This window comes from Hetaerina americana, unplaced genomic scaffold, assembly GCF_022747635.1.
Source record: "Hetaerina americana unplaced genomic scaffold, ioHetAmer1.1.p SCAF_43, whole genome shotgun sequence".
Taxonomy (NCBI): domain Eukaryota; kingdom Metazoa; phylum Arthropoda; class Insecta; order Odonata; family Calopterygidae; genus Hetaerina; species Hetaerina americana.
In genome coordinates, this window is record NW_027287019.1 from 517501 (window position 1) to 531169 (window position 13669).

The following is a 13669-nucleotide window of genomic DNA, read 5'->3' on the forward strand; positions in this document are numbered from 1 at the left end:
AAATTTTTAGGTTATGAATTAAAATACTACGACCATGTCCTCTATGGCTTGTACACTACAGCACTGTCTAAGAAGAAATCTTGCCTATGGGCTTGAGTCGTAGGGATAAAGACAGAATTGTAAAAAATTCTTTGAGAAATACTTTAAGTAATATAAATGAGGGTTAACATGTTGTCTAACTGTCCTTGAAAAATATGGGGACATAATACAATAAATGTAACGAGGTACGCACACTCGACTATTTGCAACATTTTACCTTTATTATTTTAAAATATGTTGAGGACCTTAGGCTTGAATGAACTTCGCATATTCTGTTAAATTTATCAACGATTTTTTATTAATTCCATCTGTTAAATAAGCATTAGGAAAAATTAAAGAAAGACCGTCAACGGAAGACATTTTTAAAGCAAGCAAAAATGAACGTGTGAAATATTCAAAAGATCAAGAAGTGAAAGAAAAAACTCTTCCCTGGGCACTCTGAGAACTCGATTCAACATAACAGTAACATTCTTGCGTGAAAAAACCCGACGCAGTGGAAATAATCAGTGAGTCCGCTCGAAATCAGTTCGACGGCAAAACAAGGGAATGCCCTTTGGATTAATCATGGACAGCCAGTAAGGTGTATGACTGCCCGAGAATGATTCAATCAATGCAAGAACCAAAGGGGTAAACAATCAAATCATTTGCATAAATACTATTTTATTGCAGCGAGTGCAAGAAAGGTTTATTTTTTCATGGTTCTAGCCAAAAAAACACAATAAATTGCGACCAAGCATCCTTATACTAGGCTGTTAACACACTTTTTTCCCGAATAAAATCTTTAAGTTGTCTGGTTTGGAGGTAGCTTCACTTTTCATGAGCGTCTTATATAAATTATGAGTCCCTCGTTAATTCATAAAGCTCAAGATCAGTCCATCCGGGAGCGGAAACATTTCCTCTTGAATTCAATGAACTCGGACCCTAACTTAGCTCAACCTGACCTGCAGTTGTTTCTAAAAATATTCGGTAGACTAACCACTTTGGTTTAGATTAGAGTTAAAAATTGATTTATTGTAGATATTTCTATCAAACAGACGTTACTGCTCATCAAATATTTTCATTCTTAACTCAAAGGAGGGTTTGAGATAAAAATGCCTCATTTGGGGCACACCGCTTAACCTATTATAGATTTAAGCACATGAAGATATTATATGTTTTTTAATACCAGCCTTCCACTACTTAGATGCAAGTATCAACAATAACAGCGAGGGCAGTGTAGGAATGGACAGGGGACATAATCCCTTTTGTATCCTAAAAACAGGAGCCGTGCCGTAGTGTAAACCAAATACTCTTATCCAAAGTATCCACGAATACGCTAAAGGAATTCGTAAACTATACGACCACCAATCTAGTCAACATTTCTAAAGCAGAGTAATTCTTAGATTAAATATCATGATTTCATTGATTTTTCTAACAATGTCTTTAATGACAGCTGTTTTATAATGAAAAATTACAATTTTGGAATTCCACAGAATTTTATTTGGATACGACTCAGGATTCGGGGTTAAGCGTCATAATCAGGTTCGATGAAAACGTTTATCGTCAAATTCCGGGTTATGTCTGAATAAAAATCTGTGGAAATACAAAGTGAAAAATGTCCGTTATTAAATGAATAGATTTCATAAAATGACGCCTCCAAAAATTAATTATTAATGATAACTGATTATGGACGACCAAAATGTGTGTTGCCTTAACATACCTCTCTTACAAGCTGAAGGTCCCAAGCAAAATCTTCAACTAAGGTTTCCACACGTTCTCCTAAGATACTGATCACATCTAAATGGGCGACTTTACGAATGTTACCAAATAATAAAATGCTTTGATATTACTTTCTTGACTGCAAGTAAAAATATTGCTTTGTCCCCTGAACGTAAAATCCTTACCATCTGATACAATATTCCATGTTACCAGAAAAATCAAACTTCTTGTAATAATCAAAAAAGCGAATTTTTTACACATTCCAACCCAGTTTTCATTTAACTTTAATTATACGTGAAGAAAAAGCCTCTGTATCATACATATTTACATTTTACTCAAGAAGTTAGAAAAAGACATGGGTGTTTTTCGTGTTTTTCTTGAATCTTAATTCAAAACTAATTTCAGGCCTTGCATGAAAGGTAAATAAGAGGATTGCCTTACGGTGATGAAGTAAATTATAAAGAAAAGCAAAGAAATATTTCAGAATGCCATTTCGCAAAATATTAGTTGCGGAGAAAATGAATTCCAAGTTTGGCATGAGAGTACATCTCAACTTTCCATTTTCAGAGCAGAAACATTGACATAGACGGCTCTCTAGAGTAGGACACCCTTTTCAGTCATCACATTTGTGTCACAGTGCCCTCTCTAAGGTTATATATTGCGTTGATGTGGCACATATGTTTGGCAAAATCGTTGGAAAAGAATCCACGTATTCAAATATATAAATTTTATTGATTCAGTTGACTGTAAAATGCTAAACATTGCTAACTCAAGGGGCTTTGGTTGAAATATTTGGTGTCATTTTGAAATGTAAATTATTTTTTCCACCCCATGAAATGATAAGTGCATATCAAAATGTCCCTATTAACGTTGTGAGAACTGTAAATGCTATCGTCTGGAATTAATGAAAATTTGGAAAATTAATGAATTTGAAAAATATTTTCCACTATTATTTATGCCTGCAACAAAAATCCATTAAGTCATGATTTTCCAGAAAATGTTGAAGGGGATAAGCTCTTTAAATAAAATATCACATTCCTGTTTCAAATGTGGTACTTATGCGTTGCTTTGATACTTATTAAGACGGTTCAACTTCTTTGGTAAATATATATATTTTACCTTTTAACTTTAACGGGCATAAAAATGTTTTAAATTCCAGCACATCTAAAGTTCTGTGAATTGTTAAGCATTAATTAGCTGAAAAATAAATTTAAAATATTAAGCATATTTGAGATAAATCTTATAATATAATCTCAAAAAATCCAAAGAAGATGGGTTTAGAAGTAGAACGGATCAGGACGTAAAATTGTGCCTGGAATGTACTCTAAACAACTCTGAAAATATTAGGTGATCATTTTGCGATTTCATATGAATTGTGCCTGCCAGGATACGATAAAAAAAATGAGAATAACCATACAGGATAAAATCTAAAAAACAATGCCAAAAAGTCAATTCAAAACATATACAATCCTAGCCAAGGAGTTTGAAAAGAGTAAAATGGTTTTAAAAACGGATTTTGTCGGATGAAAAGCGGTGACTTACCCAGATTTTTCCTAATTGATTACATATAGGATTCCTGCACTAGAACTACATAAAAAACGTTGAATGGGAAAAGATATTTAAAGTGAAATACTTACTTGTATTTGACTTAAGTTTCAGAAGAATAAATAACAAAATACCAAATCACCATGATATGTAAAAAAGAACTGAATAAAATGAACGAGAAACCAAATAAGCTGAAAAATGAAACTTTTGGAATTACCTAGCATACGCAATTTGTAAAATGTAGTAGCGAGACCAAGCTAAGAATATTTTAAATGAATATTTCCTCTTGAGATGAAACTTCATACATTCGTGTATGGATACCGCACCAGGAGGATAGCAGGATAAGAGGAAAGTGTAGAACTCAAAGACCAAGATTTTAAAGATGAAAAATAAAAACAAGGAAAATTAAAGTTTTTGCAAGCAAAGAGAAAGATTGCAGTCACATTTTGCGTTAAAAGGAGAGAAATTTTCCAGCGAGTCGAAGTCGAAACTCTTTAAGAGGAAGTAATTTGACCGATATTAAGAGAGATTTAATCCAAGAAATAGTAGGATTTATTATGAAGGGATACATAGCATGCTCAAAGAAGATAAACTTTCCAATTAGACAACATGGCGTTTAAGTATTCGCGTGCATTGTGGTATTCCATTCATCAGAGACGTGGACAATTCATTCTCGGAATTCCATTAATTACGGTAATATTATGGCTCCCACACCCAATTATTGAGTCAGAAATCAGACTATAGATGATAAAAGCCGTGGAAACCTTTTTCAGGATGAGTATGTTGCAGAGCAAATGGAAAGCTTAAATAAAAAAGGAAGACAAGCACAAATTTGCAGAAGAAGAAGATCCGCATATCCCAGAATTCTATCTATGCATTAATAGTACGTATGTTAAGAGAGATTGGTTGTAATAATGAAAACGATATTGAGTTGGGTCAAAGAATATTTCAGTTCATAATTGATTTGTTATGAATCCGATGGACGTGAGAAAATTGCAGGGAGGCCACGCCACGTGGAAGTGACAATTCGTTAAACCCTCCAAGAAAATCTTCTCTGATGGTAAAATTTTCGTTCATAACAAAAGCTTATCCTTCCCTCCCACCTCACAGGTTAACCACATTGATATGCTAACCGATATTACTGTCACTCTTGCCGGTAAAGGTTCTTTGGCAGTAGTTTTTGGCACCAAAGACTATATTTCCAAAGCTTTTAATCGTCTCAACGACCCAACCACTTGCACTGCTGTTACCTTCGGCCCAACCCTTAATTTCATATCCTTCCTCCTCCAATTTGGACTCACCTCCCAAGACATACCTCTCCTATCCCCCCTTAATTCTAGAACACCTCAGTTTTACCTCTTCCCAAAAATACACAAGCCCAACATCCTATCCTCAGTCAACCCAACAGTCATCCTATAGTCTCCAACTTCAACTTTCCCATCGAAAGAGTATCCGAAATTCTTGAACACTACCTACAATCTCCTGCACTCCTATTCCTACAAGTTTCTTACTCTCTTTCATAAAATACTCATACCATTTCCTCCGCCACTTAAATTCATTCCCCACCTTCATTCCTCAAACCTCCTAAGTACTTATAGTTACCATAAACCTGACTTCCCATTGACACTTCTACCCTCAAATTTAAAGACTTATACTCCCTACTACAATAACCCCTCTACTTCCCTCACCCCGGTGTATTTTGACCGAATGTGCCCTCAGCCTAGTCACTTTCATCCTCACAAAAGATACATTTTCTTTTCAAATCAGTGTTCGCTTACCAACCAAAGGCACAGAAATGGGAATAGGATGGCACCATCATACACCAATCTCTGGGAGGCTAATTTTGAAGAGACCTTCCTTTTAATACAACCCTTACAACCACTTTTCTGGGTCCGTTTCATAGATGACATTTACTACCCCAGAAATTATGGCTCGGAGTCCTATAGCAATTTATCAATGGCCCTAAATTCTGGTCTCCCAATGAAATTCACTTTTTCCATTTCAATACTCCTTCATCATCTTTCTTGATACAGATATTTCACTCCACTAACCTAAATTTACCAATTCAGTACACATGAAACCTAATAACCACAGTAACATCTTTATTTTATTATCACTTACCCATCCCACACCAGACGATCGATCCCCATTTCTCTCCCATTCCGCGGACATCGGATTTGCAAGTCTACAGCCTCGCTATATAAACGCCTTCACAATCTCCGATATGCACTCCACAAACGTGATTAATCAGAGAAGCCCCAATAGAATAAAATCCACAGTTTCACCTGATCACAGAAAAATAAACCCTTTTCTAACATAGGACTATGCACCACCTATTTCCTTGAAACTGTCGAATTCCTTTTCTTTCAGAAACCTTTCTGAGAGAACCATTTTTTATCCAATTCCAAACGAATGTGAGGCACCCTCTTCTCTCTACTACCCCAATACCTCTTTCTCACATACAGGTGACTAGTCACTTGAAAAAATTCTACGATCCACCAAATCTTCGTCGCGCCCCCTTGATTAATTTCCTAATCATTCCTCATCTTGCAACTGCCCCCGAGGTAAAACATTTCCACTCATCATATCTGCTCCCCTCTCCCCACACCTCATCATTACTTCAAGACCTCACTCCTGCACAAATTGCCTCTCCAAAAACGTAATCTACAGGTACTACGAGTGTTATGACTTTGGTTGGTAACAATTAAAGGGCAGAAAGCGATTCCATGAAAAATAATGCATAACGAGCATGTAAAATAAGGCCAATGTGTAAGCATGCTGCCGTTTGCGAGCGGAATAGTCAGACTTGGGCATCAAGTAGGCTTGACAAGAATATTTGTTGGCGTGAAGAGAGGGATTAAAGATTACAATATGCGGAAAAAAAGTTTATTGAAGAAAATAGGCTTGTTATAGAAAGAAGGATAGTTTTGAAATGAAAATATACTAACGCAAACTTAGTCATAGGAAAGAGACAAAATTTAGACAACAAAGCAACCTGCGCTGAAAACAATAATGAGGGCGAAAATAGGCGAAATTGTGCTGTCAAAGACAGCTTTCAGGAAGTCTCAGAATAACTTTTTAACAAAGGCAGAGATTTTTGGCCTAGGTCATAAAAATTAGTTAACAACAGATTAATGATGGTGTTTTCGATTTTTTAAATGGGATACAGGAACAAGAGTTGAATTAGAAAGTATGTATATGTTTATATATAAAGCATGAAACATATGTATAAATAAAATATAAAGCATGTGTTTCAAGTTTGAAGACGCTACGTTCTTTAGTATTTGTTTTACATCCATCACTAGTGAACGTTTCTGTAAACGCAGAAAATTGGTCATCGTTATGTGATGCAATACTTTTATTTGAAAGGACTCAGCTCCACCAGTGTAAAAGCTGAACTGAATTCCACTATGGATAAATCTGCTCTTTCGTTCAAAACAGTAAAATATAGTATTGGGTAGCAGAGTTTAAAAGAGGTCCACAAGAGGTTCACAAGCTGTCAAGACAAGCATTGCATTGATCGACCAAATGAGATGACGACTCCAAAAACCTGGAAGAAAATCCACAAATTATTACAGGATGACCGTAAACTGAAAGAGCTAGCAGACATACTATAGTAGACATTTGATAATGTGCGATTTATCGCATACTCTTTGTTTACTGTCTGGCCTTCTGGCAAAAATTCATGATGCACTACACCGTTGTAATCCATGAAAACCGTCAGCATTGCCTTCTTTTTTGACTGAAAACGACGTGGTTTTTTTGGTCTCGGCTCATTTGGTGAACGCCATTCACTTGCCTGATGTCTAGATTGCGTGTCGTACTCATAAACCCACGTCTCGTCTCCAGTAATGATCCTTTTGATGAATGTGGGATCGGATTCAGCCTCGCAAATCATGTCTTTTGCGACGTCAACACGGTCTCTTTTTTGCATGAAATTGAGGTCTTTCGGCACCAACTTTGCTGCTACACGACGGAAACCCAAATCATTAACCACAATGTCTTGGGCGGATCCATAGGCAATGTTCAAGTCCTCCGCTATTTCTCTGATGGTTAATTTGCGGTTATTGACCAACATTTCTTTTACTTTATCAATTTTTTCACCGACTTTCGATGTCGATGGTCTGCCACTGCGTTCATCATCTTCGATTGACTCACGACCACTTCTGAACCGCTCGTGCCACTGGTAAACGACCGTTTTTTTTAGAGAATCGTTGCCGAAACACTTTTCCAACATTTCCAACGTCCGTGCGCCACTAAATCCGTTTTTTACGCAAAATTTAATACAAGTTCGTTGTTGCAAATTTAAATCCATTTCTGCAATTGTAAAAAATCGCCAACACACACAGAGATAGATGTACTCTTGGCTACGTAACTTTTGCAAATGTCAAGTTATGACACTAAGATTTAAAGGGAATATCAACAGCAGATGTACCAATTTAACAAAAAAAACAGAACTCAAATCGGAACGATGGGAGCGCCACACGGTGGTTATTCCGGGAACCTTTTGATCAAGGTAGTATTAAGTGAAATTTTTAGCATGAGAAAGCTGTGTGCAAAATGGGTGCCGCTCAACTTGAGCAAAACCAGTGTCGTGATAATGTTTCAATTGAGTGTCCAGCAAAGTTTCACAGCAACAAAGCAGAATTTTTCCGCAGTTTCATTACCATGGGTGAAACATGGGTCCATCATGTATCTTTCCACTGTCCTTTATTCACGTACAACTAGTTTCAACGCTCAAGCGTAATCATCAGGTACCTGATGATTACGCTTGAGCGTTGAAGTTCTCCACAAAGTTGAGCCGGGAACAATTGAATATGGGTCCATCACTTCAAAATCGAGACAAAAGAACAATCTAAACAATGGATTTAAAAGGAAGAACCGCCTCCAAAGAAGGCGAAGACCGTTTCGTCTGCAGGCAAGGTCATGGCGTCGGTTTTTGGGATGTTTGAGATGTTGGCCTTTTTGGGGGATAATTTTCATTGACTAAATAAAAAAAGGGAAAGCTATCAACGGCGAGTATTATCCGAACTTATTGCCGCGTTTTAGCGAAGAAATCAAGCAAAAGCGGCCGCATTTGGCCAAGAAGAAATTGTTTCTTCATTAAGACAATGAAACCGCTCACAAATCCGTTATTTCAATGGCCAAAATTCAGGAATTTCAGTTTTAATTGCTACCTTATCCACCCTATTCCCCAGATATAGCCCCCTAGGATTCATTTTCGTTCGCAAACTTGAAAAAATGGCTCTCTGGTCAAAGATTTTCCAACCGTGAAGAAGTGATGTCGGCAATTAATGGCTATTTTGAGAAGCAAGATAGTTCTTACTATAGAAAGGGTATTGAACTTATTGAACATCGCTGGGAAAAGTGTATAGAGCTGAAAAGAGATTAAGATGAAAAAGAAATACATTCTTTTCCAGACTCTTTTTGTACTCCTTGTTGGGTTGGGTACTCTTGGGACCACCCTTGTATATAGGTATTTATTTATTTATATATTTATAATTATAGTTGTTAAGGTTAATTAAAATTGTAATGCATATTGTATATGCATATATTTATATCTAGACATAGTGTGTGAGTGTATAACTAAAGGAATCGATAATCCAATATTCTGCTATGGATTCATCTTATACCTGTATACTGACGGCTAGGCGTTTGAGCAATAAAACCCCGGGCTCCTATGCCTGCAGGATAATTTCGAATGATGACCTTAAAATAGCTTGACCACTGGGAAAAGGCGATGGACGTACGAAAAAACATACATGACCTATCTATATGTGGTTCCCGCAATGTAGCAGTGTTTTGCGTCGATCCGTCTCGAGATGGATAGTGGAGTTAGGGACTGGCCCTCGCAACTTAATTAAACTACAAAGGGTAGGGGAGTGGGAATAACAGCGACGAGCAAAAAAGGCGGGATGTGGGGCGGATAGATGGTGGAGCTCAGATAGACCGAGCGGTGGAGCGTGCATCCGTCCCTCCTGCAAGGCGAAGATCTCAAATGGGTAGAAGAGGGACATTACTAATGGCCCGGTGGAAGGGAGGACATAAAGGACGGGAAGAGGAGGCATAGTGGGTGGGCGTGGTGGGGGAAAAGGGTTCGGGTGTGCATCGGGTCGACTCCACCCTCTGGAGGGGGCGAAGGGAAGGAGGCTGGAGGGGGAAGCGTTTTGTAAGGTGAGGGTGCCTTCATTGCTCCCCGTCTTATCTGGACATTCACGGTAGGAGGTTATCCCGCTGATTCATTTCCAATGCATATCTCACGCAGGAATATCCAGGAATACTAAACACCCGGGGCAATTCCAAGGGTCGCCGGAACTTTTAAAATCTCTTATCGGTTGAGGGTTAACGGAAAGAGGGAAGTTTAGAATTGATCGAAGCGAGATGAAACCTTTGAAACGTTTAAAGAGGCAGGGCAGAGATGGGAACTGTATAGGTTGCTACCACAAACGGGTAGTAGTGCAAGTATATTTTTTGGGATACGTATTCGGATTCAGGATGGATTGCTGGAGGTCATCACAGTAAGTGTTGCTTACTCGGATTCCTTCCAGATCACAATGAAAATCGTAAAATTTGGCTTAAGATAATTATAAATTATACAAAATAAAATAATATAATGCTTTATTTTCCTATAACTCGGCTTAATAATACGCCTTACTTAGCTTTCAGTATAAACATTTTTTCAATTGAATATTTAGCAAAGTTCCATAGCAACAAAGCAGAATTTTTCCGCCGTTTCATAGCCATGGATGAAACATGGGTCCTTTACTTCACACCCGAGACAAAAGAACAATCAAATCAATGAATAAAAAAGGGAGTACCGTTCTTAGAATAGGCAAAGAAATATTCTAATAATGTTTGTGGGAATTGTTTGCAGTATAAAGCCAAATAGTTTATTCAGGAGATTCGTCATAAGAAATAAAATTTCTGTGTTAATATGCAACTTTTATGAACAACCTCTAAAACCTAAAAATCTAAGAATTTACTTAATAATATCGTAAGAAGAGTGCAAAGAGAACTGGTATAATAGCTGAAAATATCTTAGATCACTTTGGATCATGCTGATTGAATAGAGGAATATTTCAATACCTGTAAGAGCAAATGTAGACACAATAATAGCACAGCAGACTAGTTTATAGAATTGTGCTCGAGAATTTGAAAGAACAACAATAAGAGAATTGATTTTTCACCTCAATATATCTCAGATTTTTTAACTTACTGGTTGGGCTAACCTTTGTGAAACGCCAGTGGCGTAAACGCTCAGAAACATATAATAAAAACGTGATTTTTCTTTTTATCAGGTTTTTTTTGCAAAAAATTATACAGAAATGTTTAAATAAGGTATTCAATTGTTCAGAAACTTAAAAGACGAGGGTAGAGTTAAAAGTTCTCGGCCTGACCCAGTGACAGCGTTCCAATCAGCACAATTTAATTACTCCTGGGTGCAAGTGTCATTAATTCGTAAGACAATTTTCAACTTGTCCTCTCAAGTTGTTAGTTAACGCGTATTGTTGCAGTAGAATTTTTATTCTTTTTCGTTAAAATGGAAAAACTTGAACCTCATGCGGCAATAGGATTCTTTTTTTTGGATGCATTAACCCCTAAGGAAACTAATCCAAAGTTGAAAAGAGAGACTCTGCTCTTTCAATGCCTACCGTTAAAAAGTGAACAGCTGACTTTAAACGTGGCCGCATATCCCTCGAAGATGACCCACGTGAGGGACGGCCAAAAACCGCAACCACACCGGAAATCATCAATAAGGTGCACAATATCGTGTTGAATGATAGACGAGTGACAGTGGGTGAGATAGCTAAGGCGGAGGGGATATCGGAAGAAAGGATGCCAAATATATTGCACAAAGAATTACGGATGAAAAAGCTCTGCGCAGGGTGGGTGCAGCATTTGCTGAATGCCAATTGAAGGAAAATGCGCGAAGATTTTCGGAACAACGTTTGGACAGATTCAAGAGGGAACCGACCGATTTTGTTCGGTGATATGTCAGAATGGAGGAAACGAAATTGTATCGCATCTGCTGGAAATATGTTTTGGGATGTGAAAGGGATCCTGTTCACTGATTACCTTAAAAAAGGCAGAACTCTAAGGGTCAAATATTACCTAAACTGTCTTGACCAAATAGATGTCAAAATTCGTGAGAGTAGGTATACCTTGAAGAATATAACTATCATATTCCGACAGAACAGCGCACCTGCATACAGAGGTACATTGACGATTGGAAAACTACGGGATATTGGGTATGATTTGCTCGGCCTTCCCCCATATTCACCTGATTTAGCACCCTCAGACTTCCATTTGTTCTCAGGGTTAAAAGAAATTTGTTTCTGAGGAACGATTCGCGTCCAGTGAAGAAGTTTATGGGACCGTAGATAGATATTTTCAAAGCCTTCCAGATTCTCACTTCTTGGAAGAAATACTAATGCTGGATACAGGGTGTTGAAATCATGAAGATTATGTGGAAAAAAATTATTTTTAACCGAAATTCACAGCCTTATATCGTCAGGCCATAAACATTTCACCTGACCCTAGTGAATACACTACTCATAGATTTTGAAAAAAGTCTAGCAGAACAATTTTTGAATATGTTTCTTTCAAAAAGGTGATTAAAAAACAAAGTACGTATTTTATCATATAAATCTATCTAGAGTCTCCACTACCTATTAATTCAACATCATTATTAATTTAATTACAATATAAACTTATTAGTCTTGGACAAGACAAATTTGTTGAGATTCAGTGTTGTGGAAATCTCACTTGTTACTTAAGGCCAGAAACTGATTGACTTAGGTGAGCTTAGTTAAAACCATTTAGAGAATTTCTTCACTCAGTTACTCTCAGAGATCATTATATATAGGGTAAGAATTTAGTTTCTATAGTTTGTGTTCATTATAATCAACTTCGTTAACTAAATATACTCTACAATTTCAGTTTTGAAAGTTTGATGAAAAACAACCGCTGGTAGATAAAAACTGATTCCTGCATAAATCTCAAATACCAATGAGTTTATCAAACATTAAATGGTGCAGAATTTGAAAGATATGCTTTTGAATTGTGAGGTAGATTCGAGAGAACAATGAGTAGTTGTGAGGGCACATAGCCATCAAATTTTGAATCCTGCCGTGTCGATCACCGACGAGATTAACGTTCCATAACTAGGAATGACCCATCATCACACTACAACGTAATCAATTTCACTGGGGATGACGCGAGTTGCGAGAGGATTGTCATTTAAGAGCCCGAGGCAGCTGTTGGGCAACCTTACCCTGGTGCATGACAAACAATTCAAAACACCTTATCAGAGTTTTAACGTGTCGAACGAAGCAGATATCCAAGCGTAGCATGGACGGGGAGGAGGTCTTTAGGTGCCGGAGATTCAGCACGAGAGGACCCGGGGGAGAGACAGTGGCAATTTTAGATTTGGAAAAATTTCGAAGAAATGAAGAGTAAGTTTCAGTTGGGGCGAGGTTGGGGCGCGAAATATGGTCATGAATTTTCCTTCAGCTTTCGGAGTCCATATTCATACCAATCCACCAATATTCCGGCCCACAATTTCCACTTCCCATAGATCCGATATACATTCGCGCCTACTTCTCTAATTAAGAGGATCCCGATATATATTCCTCCCGAGATGATTAAGACGCAATTAACGGCACAAACAGGCGGCCGGAAAATACTGGAGAATAAAAAAGGTGACATTACGACCTCTTTTTTTTCCCGATTCTATAGAAAGGATTTTAGATTTTCTCGCAGAGGTGATATTTTTTTCTCTCCTTCCACCGAACCCCTCGACGATAAAACAAACGGCTCGTGGAGGAGAGAAATAATGAAACGCGGCGGAGGGATAATGGTTGCGGCGTACGCGGAGCGTCCCAGGGTGTGCGTGCATCATATACTCTCTCTCTCTCTCCACGGCGATATTCATGAATCGTATTATAGCCCGAGCGAATTAATGCCGAGCAGATATAACAATTGAATTTCGAGCTTTATGAGAAAAAGGAATTCGAACGAAATTATTGGTTTGGAATGGAAAAAATCATTAAATTTTACCTCTACATTTTTTAATGGCTACATTATCTTTTAATTGGATTCTTTAAAAATTTTCTCTCATTAGCTTGTTGAAAATGTATATTTGTCCAGAGCAATAATTCCCGATGGGTTTTAATACGTAACTCTGCATTGATTATTAGCGTAACTAACTGAAATTAATTGGGAGTTCAATAAACTTATGGCGACCACCAACATCCTTTCTTCCGTGAAAATTAGAACTCTTATTCGAAGTTTGTGGAATGTTGTTTTACCTCCAACGAAACAAACAATTTCTTAAGCAAAATTGAATTTTTTAAATCTTTGGCCATGAAAAGACGCACTTATTTGC